This window comes from Pogona vitticeps, chromosome 3 (genome assembly GCF_051106095.1).
Source record: "Pogona vitticeps strain Pit_001003342236 chromosome 3, PviZW2.1, whole genome shotgun sequence".
NCBI lineage: Eukaryota > Metazoa > Chordata > Lepidosauria > Squamata > Agamidae > Pogona > Pogona vitticeps.
In genome coordinates, this window is record NC_135785.1 from 238,794,211 (window position 1) to 238,818,025 (window position 23,815).

Sequence of the window (23,815 nt, forward strand, 5' to 3'; positions counted from 1 at the left end):
TTTGTGCAGACATAGTATAAAGTTGCATGCACATAAATTTGCTGGGGTGTTATATCAAGGCAATAGAGCATCACACAATTTGACTGCACAAGCAAATCAATCACATGATTCCTATTATGACCATTTGTAAGGCTGGAGGTGAGAGTAAAGCCCCTCTCAGGGGAGTGCCAGCCCTCCCACCTGCTCTTGACAAGGAAGTAAAGACCCTGCCCATTCCCCCACCAAAGAAGATAAGGCCACCAGGAGCAGACTTAGGGATGATAGAAGAGAGTTTGAAGGGACTGACAGTTAAAGAACTTGGGGCAATTTTGGTGGGAATGTAACGGAAACCCAGGTTAGAGATGGAGGCTGGTCTGACGGATATAAAGCAGGGTGAGGAGGAGTTACCGCCAGGCTGGGAATGGATTTGGTTAGAGGACCCGTGGACAGGAAAGGTGGAGAGACTGAGGATTCCGAAAGAAGAGGCTGATGCCCGGAGGAGGAGGGAAAATACCTCTAAGCCTTCATATTGGGGTGACAGGGAGACCAAAGAGTGTAGGAGGAAGTTAAAAGAGGAAAAGGTAGAAAGGGAACGAAGAGAAAGGATAGAATGGACGTTGAGGAATGCACATGAGGGGACACCCTTGGGACCCTGGCAGATTCCCACCACCTTCCTGGCTGGAAGACAGAGACGAAGACACCATCCCCATACTGGAAGGGGAGACAGGACAGATATTAAATCATGGGGATGTTGCAGACTGGCCAGGACTGTGGGATGTTCCGGGGGGGACCCCTTTAAAGAGAAAGAATGGAAGCCCTGGTCCAACCCATTGTTGGAAGGGAAAGAAGGTTACAATACATTTGCAGACACTGGCTTCTTGTTAAGCAATGCAATAAATGTTATACCGATTTCCAAACCTTGCAAGTCTGATGATTTATTTGGAGCTGAACCAGAGTTAAAACCCAATACCTCACACCATTGCACAATGTTCTGGCAGAACACTTCTAGCTACAGCAGGGGTATCGTAGAGTTATACCCATGTATCTACAATACAAGACTTCAGCCACTGGATAGTAGGGAATGTGAATTGTTCATGTCCTTATGTTTAAGATCAGAACAGTGTTTTCCAGGTAGCCTGTCCTCTGGTCCCTAACTAGTCAACTACCTTCAGCTAGAAGAGAAGATTTTGTCTAACAACTAGCGTCTCCATTCTATTTAGCTTATATAGCTTATGTATATGTTGAATTTTTTATACCTTTGGATATAAACTAGCTTATTTTAAAAGTGAGGCTACTGAGCTATTATATGTCAATATTTTATGCTGTTGCTAATATTGCTGTTTGGGTTTTTTTTGTAGCTCTGATGGTGTTATTTCTGAGATCTGCAACTGCTTATAATACTGTGAGAAATTTCTTGATGTTGTTCCCAAAGCCCCAATGACTATGGGGACCACTAAAGTGTGTTTTATCCACAAACGAGATGTTTCGATTGGCGGGTCTTTGTATTTTGTTAGTTTTTCCAATTCTTTATTTTCAACTCTGGCATCCTCTGGAATTGCAATGTCAACAATCCGGATGTTTCTTCATTACCGTATTTGCCGCCATACAAGGCGACTGGGCGTATTAGATGACCCCCACACTTGGAGGCATGTTTTTGGGGCAAGGGCGAGAAGAGAAGGGAAGCGGGCGGTGGAGGAGGAGGAGGGGAAGGAGAAGCAGCTCTCCGGCAGTGCGCGGTCGAGCGGGCTCAGCTGCGCGGGGCAGCGGGCTCTGGCCGCTCAGGCATGGCCGGCTTTGCTTCCCTCCCTCCCTCCAGACCAACCGCCTGCCTGCCCGCCTGCCTTCCTCTCTAACCGGCGCGGCCCTGCGTCACTTACTTAGTGGCGGCAGCAGCGGTGGCACCTCCTTCCTGGCCCAAATGAAGTGCACCCAGCATACAAGACGACCCCCAACTTGGAGGCATGTTTTTGGGGCTAAAAAAGTCATCTTGTACGCCGCATATATGGTATATTATTTATTTATTTATTTATTTATTTATTTATTTATTTATTTATTTATTTATTTAATTTATATGCCGCCCACTCTACCCAAAGGTCTCTGGGCGGCTTACAACAATTAAAATTCAATGCAGTAAAATAAAATGATTAAAATACAGTTAAAATACAATTAAAATACAATTAAAAAATACAATTAAAATTGCCATCATTAAGACCCACAGTTAATGTTATTTCAATTAAAAGCCTTCTGGAACAGGAAGGTTTTGACCTGGCGCCGAAATATCATCAGTGTCGGCGCCAGGCGAATTTCAGTTGGGAGGGTGTTCCATAGTCTGGGGGCAGCTGCCGAGAAGGCCCTTTGTCTACAAGCCATCCCTCTTACCTCCTTGAGGGATGGCTCTTTCAAAAGGGCCCCCTGGCAAGATCTTAACAGCCTGGTAGGCTCATATGGAAGGAGGCGGTCCTTCAAGTATCCAGGGCCCAAGCCGTTTAGGGCTTTATATGTCAAAACAAGCACTTTGAATTGGGCCCGGACAGCATCTGGTAACCAGTGTAAATTATACAGAATCGGCTTGATGTGCTCTCTGGCGGCCCCACCACTCACCAGCCGCGCAGCTCGATTCTGGACCAGATTGCAGTCGCCGGACCGTCTTCAAAGGCAGCCCCACGTAGAGCGCATTGCAATAATCAATACGAGATGTTACCAGTGCATGTGTAACTGTCATGAGACTCCGCTCGTCCAGGTAGGGCCGTAGCTGGTATAATTTCCGCAGCTGGAGGAAGGCGCCCCTGGCCACCGAGTCCACCTGGGCTTCCAGTGTTAGACTGGGGTCCAGGAGCACCCCCAAGCTGCGGACCCTGTCCCTTAGGGGGAGTGTAACCCCATTCAGGACAGGGAAGTGGCCCTCCAACCTGTCCGGCGAAGCACCCACTAACAGCACTTCCGTCTTGTCTGGATTGAGTGACAATATAACTATGTCTGTTATATTCAAAGTGTCTATCAATTTGTTTAAGTTTATATATTGACAATTTATGTGTGTTAATTATCAGAGGTTATGTAGTCAGAATTATATATCAAATGGATTTGGCCTAAAGATGTTAAGTAGGGGAATACATGCAGTCAGTATTTTATGTTAGATGGGTATATGGAAAATATTCTCCCCGATTATGTGTTTTGTGTTTGTTTTGTATGTCTGTTTGTGTTATTAATTAATAAAAAAAGTTCAAAAAAAAGGGCCAATCAATTTGGAAATCCCACAAGATCTTGACTTTGTCATTTTCTGACACTTTCTCTACCTGATGTTCCCATGGGTTTTTAGAAGCTGGCAAGTTACATTTTTTGCATAATGACCAGTCACTTCTTCTTCTGGTTTTGTCTTAAAAAATTACATCATTTGTGTTATGCCAATGTAACTAGGCATGAGGATTTTAGCCTATATCTTCCAGAATCCTGGCTGGAGTGGTGCTGGAGCTGGACTGCTATACTGATATGTTCTTTGGCTGTGCAGTATCATTTGCATTCATATAGTTTCCCCCTTATTCTTCATTATTTATCATTAAATACTGATTGTACATGGCCCTGGAAGTTTGTCAAACAGGCAGGTGCTTTATTAAATGCTTTGGATAAAAACATTTTAAAATATTGATTTTCAGAAGTCTGGCTTCCAGCACCCCCCGCCCCCAAATATATCTGTGGAAGTTACCTTAAGAAACATTTAAAATGAATCAGATTTTGCAATATCAACAGAACAACATTCATCAATGAAAATTATTATCCATAAAAATACAAATTAAGATTTATTTATTTATTTGTTCGATTTATATCCCGCCCATCTGGTATATTCTACCACTCTGTAATTTTATTATGTAATTTTAAGATTCAGATGTAAACCATACTGTCCTTCTGACTGGAGATTACAGCATTAGATGTTCCTCCACGGTCTATCTTGACCTTCAGGAACAAGTTTAAAGACACAAGAAGAGTCTTCTAAAATTCCTAGTAGGCAGACAGACATTCATGTGTACTCATGCAGATGTTCGCCATTTCTCCAGAGAATATCTTACTGTTTTATGAAAAGAAACATTTCTAACATTTAGTTTTCTTTATGACTTGGTTTCTATAGATGTGTTTAAAAAAACAGGATTCAGGCAAGTCTTATTTTATTCTTTCTAGAATAATGCTCCTGAGAGACAGAAAATGCAAGCAGACTTTTCTGAGCAATAACTTTTGTCTGATACGTAAAAATGAGGTTTCGACTCATTTGTAATAGAAATGAAATAATTCATCCAGACTGTGATTTTAAATTACACCACTGGGCATTCCTATTCTGTGCTGTGCTAGTCAAAAAAAAAGGGCACTATATCTGCGTATAATTGGCATGTGCAGCCCTTTACAATACAGTGGTGCCTCGCTTAGCGAGTGCTTCGCTATGCGATGAATTCGCATAGCGAGGGGGTCCGGGCCATCGCTGGAGCATTCGCTCAGTGATGGCCCCTATGGCGATTTTTCGCTTTGCGATGATCGCTAAGCGATTCGCTTAGCGATCTTCGCAAAATGAAGCGGGGGAGAACAGCTGATCGGCGGTTCCAAAATGGCCGCCGGAAGGTCCGCGCCGCATTTTCGCGCCCTGCCCTCGCTTACCGAGGGCGCGAAAATGGCGGCGCTATGGAAGAAACATCGCTTAACGGTGAGTTTTCAAGCCATAGGAACGCATTGAACGAAGTTCAATGCGTTTCTATGGCTTTTTTAGTCCCGTTTAGCGATGTTTTCCCATAGCGAAGGTTAATCCGGAACGGATTAACCTCGCTATGCGAGGCACCACTGTACTATCGTCACAAACCAACAAAAATGTTAAGCATTAAAAGTTTAAATTCAAGAGAACACGGATGGAAATCCCCATAATGCAGCTACGCTGGATTACCACCGTACAAGTAGTTTCACAATAGTTTGTGCAACCAATTGTACTACTCTGGAGCAACTGGATGTATAAGCAGTTGCACTCATACACAACAGAAACTGTATTGCATACCTGCAGTGCATACCCCCCCCCCGTGCTTACTCTGAAAATGTGGTCACAAACACAATGAGTCCTCCTCTTTCATTCAGTGACATCAGTAAATATAAGCCTGTTTGCTTCTGCTTTTATCTTACACCAAACACAAGAAAAGGGTCAATCCTCTACAAGAAGGGAATTCCAGGGAGAAGGAGTTACAACATAGAAGGCCTTGTTTCTTGTCATACTCACCATGTAGTCTACGAGGGATGTAGGGGCCAAAGGCTAGCCTCACTTCATGGTCAAATTGTATGTGGTGAGCAAGAGACAGGAGTGGTGGTCTCTGAGCAACTCTTCCTGAACTTTCTGGCTGTTTCCTTCTGTTGGAAGACAGAGCAGTGTGTGCCACACTACCTGTCATTCCCCACTCCAAACTAGTCTATTCTTTCAGGTGTGCTGGAAGATAAAATCTCATTGCCAATGTTGAAGTAAAATTCAACCACCAGTCTGGTGGCTTGTTTTTATTTACTTTTGCTTCTCAGTAAGCTCTGTTCTAAATGGAATTTATGTAGACATCACATGGTAATCACATGGTATTTGGGCCGATATGTGTATCCTCTAGGGGAAAATTTTAATCTGTTTTTAAACGGGGTTGTACCTTGGTCGATGGGGCTACGCTGGCTTTTAGAATAATTTCATTTGAGGCTTTGACCTGAGCCAGCCCATCCTACCCTCATACTGTTCACTCACCCCTGCTGCTGTGGTGAGGTGAGTGAGGGGGAGAAGTCTCCTGGCAAAGCTGCTTATCCCTTTTAGAAAGCTTGACTGCATTTGTCTTTTTAAGAATCCTCCTGCTGTTCCCCGGGAGGCAGAGAGAAGCAGCATTTAGGAGGAGAAGAACAGAGAAATAGAGATTTTTTTTTTAAAAAAAAATGCTAAACTCAAATCAACAGTGCCTATTATTGGCAGTGTAATTGTGTTCATTGTATAGCAACAAGCCTCAAAAGCAGTGAATATTGTCATAGCTCATCACTGTTTATTCTGGAAGTAATTCATGCTTTTGTGCAGTAGAATATTAAACTGTACTTCATCTCTTCCCCCACCTCTGTTTTCCCCTTTCCCCCTTATTCTGGTAGAAATCCTGCTATCTATGGTCAGATCAAGATTATTACACCTGCTTTACTTACAGTTGTTCCAGAGAAATGGTTTCCAACCTTGGGTCCTCAGATGTCCATGGACTAAAACTCACAGAAGCCTTCAGCCCTAGCTGTGTACTGGCAAGGATTTCTGGGAGTTGTAGTCCAAAAAACATCTGGACACCCAAGGTTGGGAACCACTGTACCAAGGGAAACAGCTGGATTAAGAATATAGAGAATGAGGAGGGGATTTTAGCCTTTCCTCCTCCAGCCATGGAACCACGAAAATCTTCTACCCTTGTAGCTTTTGTTTGCATCAGGAAATTAGTTTGTACTGTAGGGATGAAGAAGCTTTGATCCTCCAGATGTTTTGGACTTCAGCTCCCAGATGCCCCAGTCTTGGTTAGAGATACCAGGAGCTGTAGGCCAAAACATCTGGAGAGCCAAAGGTTTTCCATTTTTGCTCTGTTTGTATTGCATATGCAAGATTATATTCATGTTTCATTTGGTCTGAAAATAATTATGATGGGAGAGGGGGAATAATAATTGATTTTAGCACATTTACAGATAGTTTAATTTGTTATTTAAAAAGGAAATGAAAACAATATAGGATTTTTTAGAGGTGATGTTTGTGATAGAATGCCCAAGAATTGCAGGGTTTTAATTTTGCTTTTATGAATAAATGTTTATTTTCACTTCTGGCATCTCTTTCAACTTTGAGGTTAATATCTACACTGGCTTTTATATTTAGATCAAGTGAGATGGTCGTTTTGTTGAATACCAAATAACTTATTTGCATGTGCATGATATTGCTTGAGGTAATGCAAGTGAAACAAGAGGACTTATAGTAAATTAACATGTGTCGCTTTCCTATTCTCATCGTTATTTTAATTGGGTCAGAGCCTCTGCGCGTCTTTAGAGATGAGGAGCTTGTTCTTTCTAGCTCATGTGTTGTTCGCTGGAAGAAGGTCCCTTAAGGATACTTTTAATTAATTTTTGCTAAAGCAGCTAAGTTTTAACAAAATGTACACACGTTCATTTATTCTGTATTGGGCAAAGAACAACAATGTAAAGGCAATGTTTATGGAAGACTTTGCTAGCTTGGTGTTCTTCAAACCAACGCCCGTAGTGGCTGGGGAAGATACAGCGCGTTTAGGTGTACCTGCTCATTTGGTCATGTGAGAATTCAGCAAGGATTTAGTCATATGGACACGGCAGACTCTTTAACTAGAGACTAGGGTTAGAATGTCCTTTTTGGGCCTTGCCTTGCTTGATGTAGATGCGAATTGTGGAATGTCAGTATGATGCAATCAATTACAGCACACTCTCCTGTTATCTCAGGAATGCTACCAAAAGTAAAGCCAAGTCTGGTCTTACATGTTGCCTTGGATGATTCCCAAATTCACACGGAAAGGAAAAGCACCAGTGCCTGCCAACTCATAAAGACCAAGAGCTCCACTAACAACAAATACAACCACTTGCTAAAAGGCTCTATTTTTAGTGCCTAGCCCAGTGATGGTGAACCCTTTTGAGCCTGAGTGCCCAAACTGGGGAAATTAACCCAGCGGGTGGTGGCAGAAGGGTTAATCTCAGGCACAGAGGTGCCTTGAGACCCCACTCTGGATTTACCTCCAATTACCTGCTCTGGATCCTGGCTTGCCACCTGTTGGGGTGCTAGCAGTGCAGGTGCAACCGCCTCCTCAGGTTTGGCTGCCTGGGGTAGCAATCCGGTGACTTATGGCTCATGTGCCCACAGAGAGGGCTGTGTGTGCCAGCTGTGGCACATGTGCTATAGGTTCACCATTGCTGGCCTAGCCCCAGCACCCACCTGTCCCTGTCATCCCTGCCCCCACCCCAGCACAGTTAGTGACGGTAACCAGGTAATCCAAAATATAAATATCACAGAGACTGCTCTTTGGGCACAGCCAATGAGAGCAGCCATGGCCTTCAGCCCCCTTCCCCCAACCCAAACTTCACAAGGCAATTAGAGCCATAGCCCAATCTTGTTAGAGGAAGAAGCTCATTCCGCTTTAACTGACTGAGAAGGACTATGCTCTGTTTCATGCAGCCATCATGCCACCTGCGTTCAAGGAATTTCATCCTGGTCTCTTCCACTCCTGCATGCCCAGGCAAAGCAAAGACAGGGCATACCCAGACAGGGGGAAATTGGAGCGTCCTTACCTTCAATGTAATCTATTTTATCTCTCACTTGAGTGATCCTTCCATTCACATTTATTCACCTTTTCGTCTCCCGTGAGACAAGTCTAGACAGGTTTTTAGCTCACCCCAATTTAGATCGCACTGCTACTAATACCTCTTCTCTTCCTTTATTTTCTCTCCTCTCCCTTTCTTTCTTTCTTTGTCTCTCATGCATGTTACAATTCTGAAAAATCAAAGCTGAAGACTCATTTCTTCAGCTTTGAAGAACTATTTTTTTTTTTTGCTCCTTACAACTCACGCTGCTCTACCACATGGCTTACACATTCATATGGGTCCCTATGAAACATTGGGTGATAGATGATAGTGTGTAGAACATTCCACACAGCACAACTCTTGCAGACTCCATTTTGGGAGTTCCCGTTGATAATGTAGGTGAGAGAAGATGGGGCACTCGTTGTATTCTGCATACAGAATAAACATGTATGTCTGTACCCCACATCTACAAAATAAAAGCCATATTACAAATATCAGCCAACGATCACATACTCTCAGCCTGCCAGCCGGCAGAGAGTGTGTGAAGTTGTGGAGTTTTAACCACTGCTAGGCAACTGATTTTTTTTTTTTTTTTTTGGCTAGTTTAAAAGATAATTTATGTCCAAGTGGCAATAGGAAGACATCAGCAAGAGAAAATTAAATGAAAAGTTTTGCTACTGCTTTGTTCATCCTATTATTACAAACACCCATTTTCTATTCTTGTTGTTTAGTCGTTTAGTCATGTCTGACTCTTCGTGACCCCATGGACCAGAGCATGCCAGGCCCTCCTGTCTTCCACTGCCTCCTGGAGTTTGGTCAAATTCATGTTCGAAGCTTCAATGACACTGTCCATCCATCTCGTCTTCTGTTGTCTCCTTCTATTCTACGCCCTCTCAAATTAATTGTCACATTAATGCAAGTTGTTTCTTTTACTTCCTTTAGTAACCTACATACCGTGTTTCTCTGAAAATAAGACAGGGTCTTACATTAATTTTTGCTCCAAAAATGCATTAGAGCATATTTTCAGGCAATGTTTTATTTTTTTTCATGTACAACAATCTACATTTATTCAAATACAGTCACGTCATCTTCTAGTTGCTGCACAATGGTGGAGGGCAGGGTTTCACTTAACTGGGGCTTATTTTTGGACCAGGACTTTTATTACGAGCATCCTGAAAAATCCTACTATGGCTTATTTTCAGGTTAGGTCTTATTTTCGGGGAAGCAGTAAATGTCACTTTGGTCTTAATGATTATAAGTGGGGTGATTGCTTAGTAGAAAAAGACATGTTTTAAGGTAACACATGGCTGCCAGTGGTGTGACCTTTCCTAATTATCCAAGAACTTATTACTGATCATTATAAGAATGACTGATGAAAACTGTATGCTGTAATAAAGGTGTTTTTTTTTTCTAGAAGTTCCACAAAATTCTGTTCTGTGGGAAAAGACTGACATAGCTACTCCTCTGGAAGTGGGAAAGTTTCCAAAAGTGTAGTCCAGCTTTCTGAATAACCCGATTGATTGACTGACTGACTAATTGAATTATTGATTGATTGATTCTAAAATGTCTAATTTCCAGTGTCTCATAAAAGCAGCTGCATTGTAGTAATGCAGTCAAAAGAATCTTACCCATCCTGAGGAAGCACTTTTGATCACCTCACCACAATACAGTACTACTATTCTCTGATACATGAAAAGCACTGGCTGGTAATTGCTGTGAAGCAGAGGCTAGAGAGCCAGTGGAGTTTGAGACATTCAGACTGAATTAATTTTCCAAAGTGTCAACGTTCAGGCAGAGTGTGCCATCAAAGTTATAAAGAAAATGCTAGCTAGTTAGATGTACTGTAGGGCTGAAATGAAGCCCGCAGTCACCTACTTACTCTTCTTATTCCTGGGCTATAGATGCACACTCCAGTTTATTGTTATTAGAAATCAAACTGGAATTGTAGCTGTAACAATAATTTTCCTTAAATGCATACAAGAATCTGATGTTTACAGACAAATTTGGGTGCCAAGTTAACAATCATAGCTTTGCATTTCATCATACCAATCCCTATAGCATTTTCCTCAGAGTAGCACTTTTTTTAAATAAAAGAAGCGACAAGATTGTCTATCCGTTAATTAATTGGTTAATTAATTAAAGGCACAGCAGTGTGTTTTCAGGATTTGAACAAGATTACAAAGGTGGTAAAACTTAGCTTTGCCACACAGCACTCATGTCCCTCTCCTAAATGCGCATCAGGACATTTATGTTCTCATTCATCCATTTCTGACTTCGACATCTGTCAAAGTGAATTTCAGCCTTTTCCCTTATTGCTTCAGAGGCCACTTCCATGGTTTCCAAGGTGATCTCTCTCTTTTTTTAAGGGTTTTTGTTCAGTTTTAATATTTATACTTTCATTTGTGTTTATGAGAGTGTAACCCACCCACAGTAGTGCTGTGACACTAAGGGGAGCAGGATACAAATTGAATCAGTCAATCAATCAATCAGGGCAAATCAATCACCTTTACAAGAATTAGTGGCTTTTGACACTGTTTCCTTGAATCCTGTTTATTAATGATCCCTCCATTGATTATTAGGTGTATCAACAGTCCACTAAGGCGTCCATCCTATGCATTCCTATATGACAATAAAGACCCAACTTTCATAATGATAGGCTGCCATTAGAAGCTGAAATCCACGACTTATAAATGAAGTCTGTGCTTACTTCGTTATGACTGGTTGCAAATTGCAGTGAGCCAGTCTGCAAACTACAGTGGTGTGAAAAGCTCTGGTTTCGATAGTCATGTATTTTTAGCACCTAAGCAAAGTTTTCCTCTACTGATAGGCTATCTGGAAGGTAGCTTTTTTGCCCTGAATATTTAACATTGTAAACCACAATGTCAGGTTAGCATCCAAAGACACTCATTGAAGAAAGTCAGCTCCATTGTTTGTTGAAGCATAGGATGAAATATATGAAACCATGTAGATGAAACTGTGAGACATGTGGAAGCCTATACTTGTCTGTTCATAGGCCAAGTCTACCTTTACAGATTTAAGATGTACCATGGAAGGGCAGTAGATAATCAAGTACCTGTATTTGTTAGGATTGTATTTTATTGTCCAGTAGAGAAAGACGAGACAGCTGTAAGATTTTCTTCCTCAAGTACCAAATAATTTGAGGCCTAGTCTACTATGCGTTGTGTTAAGAGATAGGAAAAGTTACCTTCTCTTGGAATACAACTCTCAGATTCCATCCCATCTGGGCATGTCAAAAGTATCTTTGTCCATTTCTGAGACTCACTTTGGAAGTGAAAGGAGCCATTTCCTGCTCTGTTAGCAGCAAAATATCTTGCGCTGGTAATGTCTATTCACAAGCAATTCCATAGGACTGTATGTCAAATACAACCTATCAGTCCTTAAGGTACAACAGGACTCTTTATTGTTCTAGCTTCTGCATGAGTTGTAGCTCCAGAGGTCCAGACACATGTACATAGTTTATGCAAGTGCAGCTATATCACTCTGCTCAATTGTTTGTTCTCAACATACAAAGCCTGGAAGGCAGGGGACTAATTTTGGCCCCTCAAGGTTCTGTTCTAAATCTGTCTGACTCAGAGATAGAAAGCAAAACTGCAGCAAGTAGTTTTTTGCTGTTACTATGTACCAGGGTGGATTTAATTTAACTCAAATTACAATTTAAATAATTATTTACATTTTTTAATTTAATTTTTTTATGATTTAAATTTTTAAAAAACCATTAACATTGTTTAAAACATTATTTAATTAATGATTTAAATATTTTTTTAAAAAAATCATTGATTTTTATCCACCCTGCTATGTACTGGTTGAAACTCAGTGAGAAGTCACAACTAAATTAGGACCATTGAAACAGTAAGGATTGGGTTAGTCAACATCTCTGTAAATCCCATTGATTTAATTGGTTTACTCTACTTGTGACATACTGCTGGATTCCAGCGGTTATGTTACAAGGTCTTATTGCTTAATTTTCCACTTTTTATATATTAAAAATAAAGTCCCGGATTAGCAAACATGGCAGATCAGGGAGACATGACAAAGAATGTGTGTATTCAGTTTCTGGCACCCCGTTCATCATCTGCTGATTGTGTTGCTCCTGTGGGACAAGTAGAACCATGTACAGATGGGTGATCAGGACAGGAAAAATCAAAGACCTACCTAAATCCGGTATTGCTCTAGTACTGAACTGGTAGTATGGTGGAATTTCTCCACTGCAGCCCTTTGTCATGTCCCCTGTCCGGCTCTGGCAGGTTTCTCAAGTGTTGTGGTTCACAGGATGCTGCAAGGGAAGCTGTGATTCCTAAGGAGACCATTGGTGGAACTAATATATTTGGATTCTGTCCCATTAGGAGAAAGAGTCAAATACCCCCATGTTCTTCTTTGAAATATGAATTCAGTTTAGCTCTCCACTGAACTCAGGGGAAGAACAGAAGAATTGGAAAATCAGTCACGTATTTCTCAGAAAAACATACAGTTTGACCCATTAGACTAGTTTATAACTGTGAGTGGCAGGTAGGGGCAAGAGGTCATCAGACAAGCTATTACATGAAAGGGAATAGCCATTTACATTTATTTTTAGTATCATGAGTATATGGATTATTTATTAGCGATATAATTTTGTTAGCCTGAAAAATGTTTGACAGGTAGAATATAAATAAGTTCTAGAGTGCGTATCATGTAGATGTATACTTTAATGTTTTCATGCTACCAAGCATTTGACCAACAGTTGCCGATTTCCCCCTCTTCCAAGAAATTCAGCACAGTTCCTACATTGACATTTTATGTTGCACATTCTTCTCTGATATTTAGCATGATAGGGTATACCTGAATTTTTGGTAGAGAAAAAGACATATATCAGCAGCTTTGCATTTTGAAGCTTTAAAAGACATTATTTGTCCAAATATGCATTGCTTCAAACTTTTTGTTTCTGCACACTCAGCTTGCAAATAAATTCCATGCTTATCTTTCAACAAGAAGTTGTCAAAAGCAACATCTCAAGGTTAGGAATGTTTTAAAAAGCTCTGCTTCTAATTAATGTCTAGCTCCATTTAGAACAAAGAAAAAAAGTGAGTATGGGCTAATAGTAAGGCCATTAGCTTCTTTGCTAAGGATGCAAGAATCAGTCAGTTTAGGTTTTGCTGTGTTTCTAAAACCCCTGCCAACATTTTTATCCTATATCAGATGCACATCAGGATGATTTTTATGCATATTGTGGCTCACATTTTTCCTCAAGTGTACATAGAATCATAGAAAAGTGAAGTTGGAAGGGGCCTACAAGGCCATCATATTTACATATTTCCTCTGTTGCTGAAACAATGCTGATGCACATTTTACAAATACACTCATTTCTAGTCATGTGCATTTCTAAATATAATGGGAGTTTTGTTCACATTTTTCTTCACTGAAATGATCACAAGCCGTGGATATCTATGTCGTTCATAGCTAAAATATACTTTGTCCAGTTGTCTATTTTGAAAGGTGTGACCACTGTTTGTTTTTTTGTAGAAGATGTGAACCAAATACATTTCTTTTCCATCCCTACTTCTAATCCTTAAGAAGGTTTAATTATTTATGTAGATTGTGGAAGGAGGATTGTCAGCTACTCTGACCCTCCTCAACATTGCCAGTAAGGGAAGACGAAACAAGATGCTGATCCAATGTCTAGTGTTCCCTCAAGTGATGAATGATGTACAATAATAAAAGCAAAAACCTTCTTCCTCAGGCAGGCTTTAAAGCAGAAAGCTATTTCAGGAATGCTGTTTTTTTTAACTTACAGGGTTGTTTATAAACTTGATTTTAATCTTATTATATGTTATTGTTTTATAGATATGATATTTATATAGTGTTTTAAAATATGTTATTTTATTTGTTGTAAGTTGTCCCCTATGGGCAGAAAGGCAGCACATAAATAAATAAATAAATAAATGAATGAATGAATGAATAAATAAATAAATAAATAAATAAATAAATAAATAAACAAACAAACAAGCAAGCAAGCAAGCAAGCAAGCAAGCAAGCAAGCAAGCAAGCAAGCAGAAGCATCACTGATCATTGGAATGTACACACCAGTTTCCTTTGCAGGTCTGATTGCTGAGGTACACATAACAAAAGAAAAACATTGCCAAAGAGAAAACATTGTACAATCAGGAAATACGCATTCCCTGGATATTTGTTTCAGCCCTAAGACTTATAAGTTTGATATCTCTGTCTTGGACTGTTCTGCCAGTTCTGCCTCAAAAGGATATATCCTAAGCATTAATGATAGATATTCACAGCTTGTTTGCCTGGAGAATAGTACAGCACATGGATACTCACAGGTTGTTTGCCTGGAGAATGGCAAGACAGATTGCTGTGGTTAAGATCTGCCACTGAATGCCCCAATAGTTCTGCTCCCAGATGAGATTTTTCGAGCTGGACAGATGCCAGTCTGTTACAATAAGAGATCAAGAGATGTGTGCCTTTTAGCATGCATTGCTGTTGTGAAAGTCTTACCTACTCCACAGCTACAGGTTGGGAGTAATTGTGACTTGGTATTCCTTATCTCAATATTGTCTCCATCAATAACAATTCCATCTGGTCGTTGTTGCATTTCTTATCTTCCTTTCTGCACCCCATCCTTTTTTACACCATGATTATTGGACTGTTTGCCACGCTGTTAAAGTGTGAACGTACCTTTGCGTGTATTGGCTAAATGCATACCCTGCTATTTAGCAAATCTGAGGATGCAATACACATGGTATTATAAATGTGCAGGTAATGTCCTATTCTAGGATATTTTAAGGGACATCCAAAATTGAAAATGGCAAAGAAGCCATTTTTGTGGATGGTACGAACCACCAGGGAACTTTTTATTTTTAATCAATTGATTGGCCAAGATGATTAATTTCTCACCTTTTCTAAACTGATTTATTGTTCATAAGTGCCAACAAATCACTTCTGACTTATAGTGACCTTATTAATTAGTGACCTCAAACATGTCCCATCATTAACAGCTCTGCTCGGCACTATAACCACTATATCTATGGATCTAAAAGTGCAGTTTATTCATCATAAAATTATGTTCTGCATGTACTGGACACCATAGCTTTTCAAAAAAGGTGTGCATAATTTTGCAAATTACTGGCAATGCAATACATCTGATGCATCCCTTAACCACATACAGGTACTCAGTGTGTCCAGTCATAGCCTTTTTCTGAAATAATATTATTATGTGTATTAACATTGTATTAGAACAGTCTTTGAATTTTATAGAAGGGGTAGCTGTGTGTTAGTTGGTGCAAGCATTATAGGTGAAAGCAAAATAAGAATAAAGAGTAAAAAAGACAAAAATGTGGTGTTACTTTGAAGACTAACTTTTATGTTTTATAATGTGACCTTTCATGTCCACTTCGTCAGACATACAGTAATAGAATGAGATATAACATGGCAAATATACCTCCTTCTCTAACGTCTGATGAAGTGGACTTACTTGCCCACAAAAGCTCATATTAAAAAACATAAAAGTTATCCTTCAAAGTGCCACCCCATTTTAATCTTTTTTTACTCTTTATTTTTATTTTGTTTTCACCTATAATCTTTGAATTTTGTAGATATATACATATATTGTTAGGTGTAATACAATGGCTAGAGTAATGTACCAGAACACCAGGAGGCCGAGTTCAACTCTCTGCTCAGCCATAGAAGCTCACTGGGATTGTGGAACTGATAAAATAATATCTCACTTATCTTGAAAGTCCTGTTAGGGTCAATATAATTCAGTTCCAATTTGAAGGCACGTAATTTATTTCATTAAACAAGCTACTTTTCTAATAGACTTTAACTAATGGACAACTGAAATGGATTCTTCATAGTCCTATGGAAGCGAAATGATAAAAAACGCAACACCAGAAAGACAAATACTCTGGGAATGTTTCTTTAGTCATCTTTATTATACTGTTATTAACGTCATGATTGTTTTTCTATTCCTGACTGCCCGCCTTTAATTTTAATTTATTTAATTAAAATTTTGGCACTTTTACAGGGTTTCCCTCTCCCTTTTTGACTATTGATAGTCCTTTCTTCTTTTGTGACTTAGACACAATAAAAAATAGGAAATTGTGAACAGTGTCAAGATACAGAACATGAATTCTTATTTTGGTGATTCTTCTGTAATGCGATTCTTCTGTAATACAATTCTTCTTGTACACTGACTTAATGTTGTAACAGACATAGTCCTCGTTTCAGAAAAGGAAATAACTTTTTTTAACCTTTTTGGTCAGAGTTGGACAACACTCTTATCTTGCAACTATTCATGGGTAGCAGCCTTTAGCAGATATGATCAAGAATCCTATGGCTTACAGTTAAATAAATCTGTTGACACCACCATTAATAGGGCTTCCTCCAATCCAGCTGATCACATTGTAAGAGATAACCTCAGGTACACATCATATTGACTCTTAGTCAGCTACACATCTGATATTCCCAGCTGTTGCCTAACAATAATTACTCCCTGAAGCTTCTTATTGTAGGCAAACACGCTGTTTCCAATAGGTCACTGTAACCTTTTCATTGTTTTGCTTGTTGACAATCATTCCCAAGCCTCAAAGAAGTCACAGGCTCTTTCTGGCTCAAGCTTTGTAAGCAATTTCTGTCTACTCTCTGTGTGACCTTTCCTTAAAAAGGATGATTACAATTAAATTGTATGTCGAAGTCTTCTAAATTTGTATCAGCCATGGGGCATAATCAAGATACAAATATGTCTATGTAATACTTTCCAGTGGACTAGGATAACTCATCAAGCTGGAACACATGGATCAGAAATTCAATTTCCCCCTGTGCTTTGGGAGAGAAGAGCCAACCTAGACAGAATTGATTGGGCAACATAGTCCCAGAACGCCCCCAGAAGAAAGAAATGGTAAACCACTTCTGAGTACTCTATACCTATAAAACCTGGAAAAAAGTTACATAAGTCAGAATGAGCATGAGGGCATGTAATTATTAGTAGTAGCCGGAGAAGGGGGTAAACATTTTTTATTTTTTCACATCTTTATAGCTTTGACAGCCACACCTACCTAGCAGACAGCTAATCATCCTCTTTATGGCTTGCATTTTTAGGTAAACATCTTGATCATCCCATTGTCACTTTGTCTATTGTCTGTATCCTCACCCATTCATAACTTCTACCACAGAGATATATTTAAATACAGATAGTATAGTATCTGTATCCAAAACTCCTTGGAAAAGACCTTGATGTTAGGGAAGTGTGATGGCAAGAGAAGGGGACGACAGAGGATGAGATGGCTGGACAGTGTCTGCGAAGCAACCAACATGAAATTGACACAACTACGGGAAGCAGTGGAAGATAGGAGGGCCTGGCGTGCTCTGGTCCATGGGGTCACAAAGAGACAGACACGACTAAACGACTAAATGAGTATAGTATGAGCAATTCATATGTTTGAGAAAGTGGTTTTGTCCATGAAAACTCGCACTGACACAAATCTGTTAGACCAGTGGTTCCCAACCTTGGGTTCCCAGATGTTCTTGGACTACAACTCCCAGAAATCCTGGCCAGCACAGCTAGTGATGAAGGCCTCAGAGAGTTTTAGTCCAAGAACATTTGGGTATTCAAGGTTTGGAGCCATGGTATTAGAAAGTGCTAACAAACATGTTAAGGTGCTCTACTTTCCCTTAGTTTTCTACACTTCAGTGTCACATCCACGTACATGTGCATGCAGTTGTTTTTTGTTGCTTGCACAGCAATCGTTATTAAAGATGTGCTGCTGTTGTGACATAGACAGAATTTTCCCCAGCACGGATCCTGCAAAATGTTCTACTGCTGAGGAGAAGGCTACTTTCCTCTCAGCTAGCCTAACCATTCTCTTCAGTTACATGGATACAATTCCAATTATTTTACCTCTGTTTTCCAGATATTTTTAAAAAGAATAGCAACAAGACAGAAAATGTTCGAAAGCGACGGCTCACATCTTCTATTCCTTAGCGGAGTATGCACAACTGTCTTATGAGCGCACTGTTTCTCTCTCATTAGCTAATGCATCTGGACCAAGAAAGGGTTGCTATGGCAATTGAAAGAAGAACATCACACGGGGGTGGGGGGAGAACAAAGGTGAGTAAAAGACCTGCAATCTAGATGTGGCAGTGAGAAATGTAATAACATTGTTATGTCCAAAGGACAGAACAGATAAAAATGTACCAGGTGACCCTTTTGTCAACAGGTGATACAGGAACAATAAAGGCCAGTTTCAAGGAGGAAAATAACCTAGAGAAATTATTTTATAATGTCATGAGAGCTACCTAAGCAACCTAAACAAAGAGGTCCCTTCACTTTGTGCAGATAAAAACCATCAGCGCATTGCAAAAGAAAAAAATACTGCAAGTATCTAAGTATTTCATTTTAAAGGACAATGTAGCCAAACACAACTATACTCCATCAATGAAAACATAATTCTCAGGTATTCTCCAGTAACTCATCCTATGGGGTAATAATATTGGGAAAAAGCATCCAGAGAAAATCTCTGAGGTAAGTAAACCTTCAGCAGAAGGGGAAGTTGGATGTTCCTGTATCCAAACATGCAGGATTTCGTGCGTGTATGCAGGATTTCGTGTGTGTATGTGCAATAGATAAATGCAAAGTAAAGGAAATATTAGGACAAATGGGGAACAATTATCCCTCTGTCAGGTTTTTTGGTTACTCATATGGAAGAAAATCCTAAATCAGTGAAATTATTTTTAATTTGGTGTTATATCATTAATTATAGACATTGCACTGAGGAAAAGGATGTCTCTCTCTCTCTTGCTATTGCAGATGCAGAAACTGATCTGGCTATCAAGGAAACCATCAGGCACCATATTGCCAGCTGTGCCCCTGTATTCCCTGCTACCATTTTGTGGCACCTGCATCATAGACCACTCTGCTCTGTTTTGCTTTCACTGTAAAATGCCCCCAGGACACTGTCCGCTGATGTCCAGCTGTAAAAGATCTAGAGGAGAAGGTATGTGCTATTCAGTTGATGTCTCTCTCACCAAGTGATGGACTTTATGCTGCTACCTCATGTCTCCAGGGTCCCACAACATTTTGTTGGCAGTGGATTAAGCCAATTTCAAAAGAGTGGTGGGGGAAACCTGCTCTGTGCATATAGGTTGACTGATAACGGCTGAAGCTTTTCTACCTCACCTGCAACATGTTCATGAAAACTGTGGAAAACAGTCACCCATTTCTTCAGAGAAACAGAATCACTTCATTGGGAATAACATGCAGTTCATTGTTCCATGATCTAATGTGCCATGGTTCTCCTGTAGCCTTCAGTGGTTCTGGGTTATGCTCTGAGTATTGCATATTGCATAAACTATTTCTTCTTTATTCTCCCCAATGAAATATGTCTCTTCGGGAAGAGGGTTGATATGAAAACTGAGTAGTATGGAATTTTACTACAATATTGCCACACAATTTAATACAATTTAATGGCGAAATATATCTCATTTCCCTTATTGCAGAATTCTGAATTTCTGGTAAAATTCATTTGCTATGCAGTAGAAGTACAGAGCTTCACATAGGAGAATAGCTTCAAGTTCTCCAGATAGTCTATTCCTTTCTCATTAACTGGCATTTACAGTCTTAATAACTCACTTTGAGTCATTTGTAGGAAAAAGAATAAAAATGTTTCATTATTTACAGTTGTTATTTATTTATATATTTATTTATTTGATTTATATCCCACCCATCTGGTATATTTATACCACTCTGAGCGGCTGTCTATCTATCTATCGCATATATATAGTTGTGAACAGATAAGCAGCAAACAAAACAAACTGCTCCCAACAGACTAAAAAGAGGGAAAGGAATACTTAGCAGAGGCAAGGCTCTCTTTGAATTCAGAGTCAGGAAGGAATTAGTGCTAGACAGAATGACAGTCACCCCAACCCAGAACATTCTCACCCAGCCACACCTTCTATAGGCAGCATGGGAGGTTGTAAAAACTCCTGCATCCCTTGCCATGGGACATGTCCTTCTTCACCTAACCTTCACATTGCATGGCATGTGCACATGTTCTCCATATTGTGATTAGCACACATTTTCCTAGCATTTCTGTTTCCTTTTTATTATTCCTGACACATGTTTGGCTAGCTTTCCTCTCTGTTTTTCTTCTAAAAGTACTGGCTATCTGCTCCCCCAGATTATCGCAACACAGTAATTTTCCTGCTTCTCACACGAATTGTGACTGTGTATGCTGTATTGTGTGACAATAATGGTGCTGCACTTCATCCACCTCCTCTGTCTTTCTTATTCTCCCCAGAAAATGGATGAATTCAGAACCTGAAGTTCCTCCATTGCATTTGGGCCTGTGATGACAGTCACATGATGGCTGTTTCCCTGGGCACCAAGAAGATGATTTGGTAAATTGGAAGCACATCTACCTTACGACTCTGTAAGGCATCTCTGAATACTCCAGCTGTATCATAAATATTGAAACGGGATGGAGCAATAGAAACTATCCTGCTGACATATTTACAAACTTGCATTATGGGAGGTGATGGATGCCAACTTATTCATTCCTGAGAACCCATACAAATTCTGCACCAGTAGTTGCAGATGCAACATATCCAGTTAGGAAGTGGCTAATGAAGTCCTTTGGTGGCCATAAAAATCTGCAGAAGACACATTTCAACTGCTGCACTAGCAGGGATAGAAACATGGCTGAAGCTGCTTTGGGGCATCTTAAAAGCCAATGATGCTGCCTGGCAACATGTCTTTTGATGGCAGATGAAAGTTTGTGCCTCATCATTGCTATGTGACTTATTCTTTGCAACATATGCAAACCCAAGAACATACAATTGAGCCAGCAGGCGAGCAAGGCCCTTATAATTCTTGTCATTCTGAACATACCATTTATGAATGATGATGACATGCAGAAGACACAGGGCAAAGCAGAGCAAGGCAGTGGTTGGCTGTGTTTTTGAGGGGAACCTGTGTTAGGTACTAAATTCTCACTTTTGCAGTCACTTTGCTATAGTGTGCATGGCTGGTCCGGCACTACAGAATCCACAGAAAGATGTAGTACTTTATGCTTGAGCTAAGCAGTTCCCAAATCAGTAGAAAATGTTTGCTGTGGGGGGGTCATTGTTGTCATGGGAGGTTACCTTTGCTCTGTGGTAGTTTCGTTCTCTTTCACTGACCACATGTATTGTTCGTGCATGGTGCATTAGTGATTTCATATTAAATGTAACTCTGGGCTTGTGCTGGGAGTATTGTGCAATAACTCATTTGAATCATGTCTCTAGTATCCACTTTCTCTCCTATATTTCGTACTGGAACACTTCAGGGGGCACAGTGTGGCCTTCCGTGGGCTAATGTGCCATGGTACCCCTGTGGCCCTCAGTGGTCCTGCAGCATAACTCGGTAAACAGGTGCTGGTAATATTGACTAAGGCTGTGCATCCCTTTCTATCTTTCCATAAGGTGCATTGACTCACTGCCCAGTAGTGCTCTGGTACCCAGCAGTGAACTGCCAGATAATGATAAAAGTATAAAATAGTAGGACCCCTTTATCCTTGGGATCAATATCCACTGATTCTCTTGTCCACTGTCTGAAAATATTAAAAATATTAAAAGAAAAAAATCCAGAAAAAAACTGTTTTCACATGAATTACCAGAAGCAGCTACTAGAGGGAGACAGAGACCGTGCTATTAATACTTAGTGACGAATACATAGCATGGTCTCTGGTGTCCTCTAGTGGTCAATAAATTAGAATTATCTATCTATCTATCTATCTATCTATCTATCTATCTATCTATCTATCTATCTATCTATCTATCTATCTATCTATCTATCTATCTATCTATCTATCTATCTATCTATCTATCTATCTATCTATCTATCTATCGCATATATATAGCATATATATAACATTCATTATTATTTACAATTTTCAGTATCCATGGGGTGTGTGGAACCAATCCCCAATGGATACAGGGGATCCTGTGTGTGTGTGTTTAGTCGTTTAGTCGTGTCCGACTCTTCGTGACCCCATGGACCAGAGCACGCCAGGCCCTCCTGTCTTCTACTGCCTCCCGGAGTTGTGTCAAATTCATGTTGGTCAAATTCATTCAGTAGGGGATCCTACTGTACTCAAAGCAAAGGTCCTATTTCTGCAGCCCACTCTGCATCTATGGTCCCATTGCCCCTGCAACTCGTACTTTGTTCACCCTTCTCTGCTGAGTGTATGTTTTGTAGTTACGGAAGTACAACTGCATAGTTGTGCAGATCCAGAAAATAACTCTGCTGGCTGCTAGTGTTCTTTTCAGGGCACCCTGTAATTCAGATACATATGCTTAGATTTCCAGATACACACATGTGGCTTTGTGGGTGGTATTTTTGCAAAGCACTCAGCTATCCCTGGCCTCATTCTAGACGTAGCTGGTTTAAGTCCTCGGAGGGGGGAAATGCTTCCCATACTGGCAGGAGGAAGAGGAAGAGTTGCTGTTGGAACAACCACATGGGTATGAGAAGGAGATTGCCCTCATACGGAGCAGCCGCCTCAAAAATATTGTTTTTGAGGTTGCTGCAAGTGCCCTGTGGGAAGGCTGATACTTGAAAGAGATATTACAGTGCTCGACCAAGTTCAAGTCCCTGAAAAGAGACATGTACTTGGTCACAGAGCTGTATGGAAGGAATGTAACATTGCAGGTCTCAGTGGAGGTCTCATTTACATCTCAGACTCATTTGAAAAAAGGGCAATCTGATTTATCATTCTGGCAGTCTTTCCAGCAGCATGAAGACTGGCTGCCAGCATCTGGAGTTGCTCTCTGCTCCATATGGTAATTAAAGACATTAAGAAATTTTGCACAGGCTCAGAGTCAATTTAAGCATATGTCTGGGTCAGGCCCTGGCATTAAAAATACTCTCCATTAGGGAGCAGAGTGCCAAGTTGTGGCCTTTGTTTGGAAATGTTTCAGTACCTCCAGTGATCTTTCATGCAGCAGGCCTCATGGAGAGCAACATATTGTTTCACCCCAGGGTTAGACCCTGGAATAACACAAGTCCCCATTTGCAAGACCAATGTCAATTTGAGATCTTGGTTAGGGTTTGAAAAGAAAAGTGTGTCTAGTCACACTGCATTGCATTATTATGAGTGAAAGGCCTCCATTATCATAGAAACATAGAATAATGGAGTTGGAAGGGGCCTGTAAGGCCATCAATCCAACCCCTTGCTCAGTGCAGGAATTCAAATCAGTGTGTACCTGGCAGATGACTGTCCTAAAAAAATCAGGTTCAGTATTTCTGCTCCTTAACCACCTCTTCTTAACCAACCCCTCCCCTGCAATTGTGCCTATCTGCGCTTGCTCCTTGAAGGAAAGTACTGTAGTACCTTGGGTGCATCCAGGTGTCATTAAGACACAATGTATAGCATATTAAAAAGAGGTGTGGCTTTTTTACAACAATGCAAATGTATGGAGCAAACGTATAACATTTTCTCTGAATAATGTCTAATAAAGAGTGGTTACTTAC

General features: G+C 40.3%; 1 long non-coding RNA gene across 1 annotated transcript; it reads left to right on the forward strand.

Annotated features, from left to right (window-relative positions):
* Positions 1 to 7,886: 7,886 nt before the first annotated feature.
* On the forward strand, positions 7,887 to 21,909 carry LOC144588040 (uncharacterized). The gene is made up of 2 exons (XR_013543355.1): positions 7,887 to 19,301; positions 20,604 to 21,909. It is a non-coding gene; the product is annotated as an uncharacterized LOC144588040 (long non-coding RNA).
* The last annotated feature ends 1,906 nt before the right edge of the window (positions 21,910 to 23,815 follow it).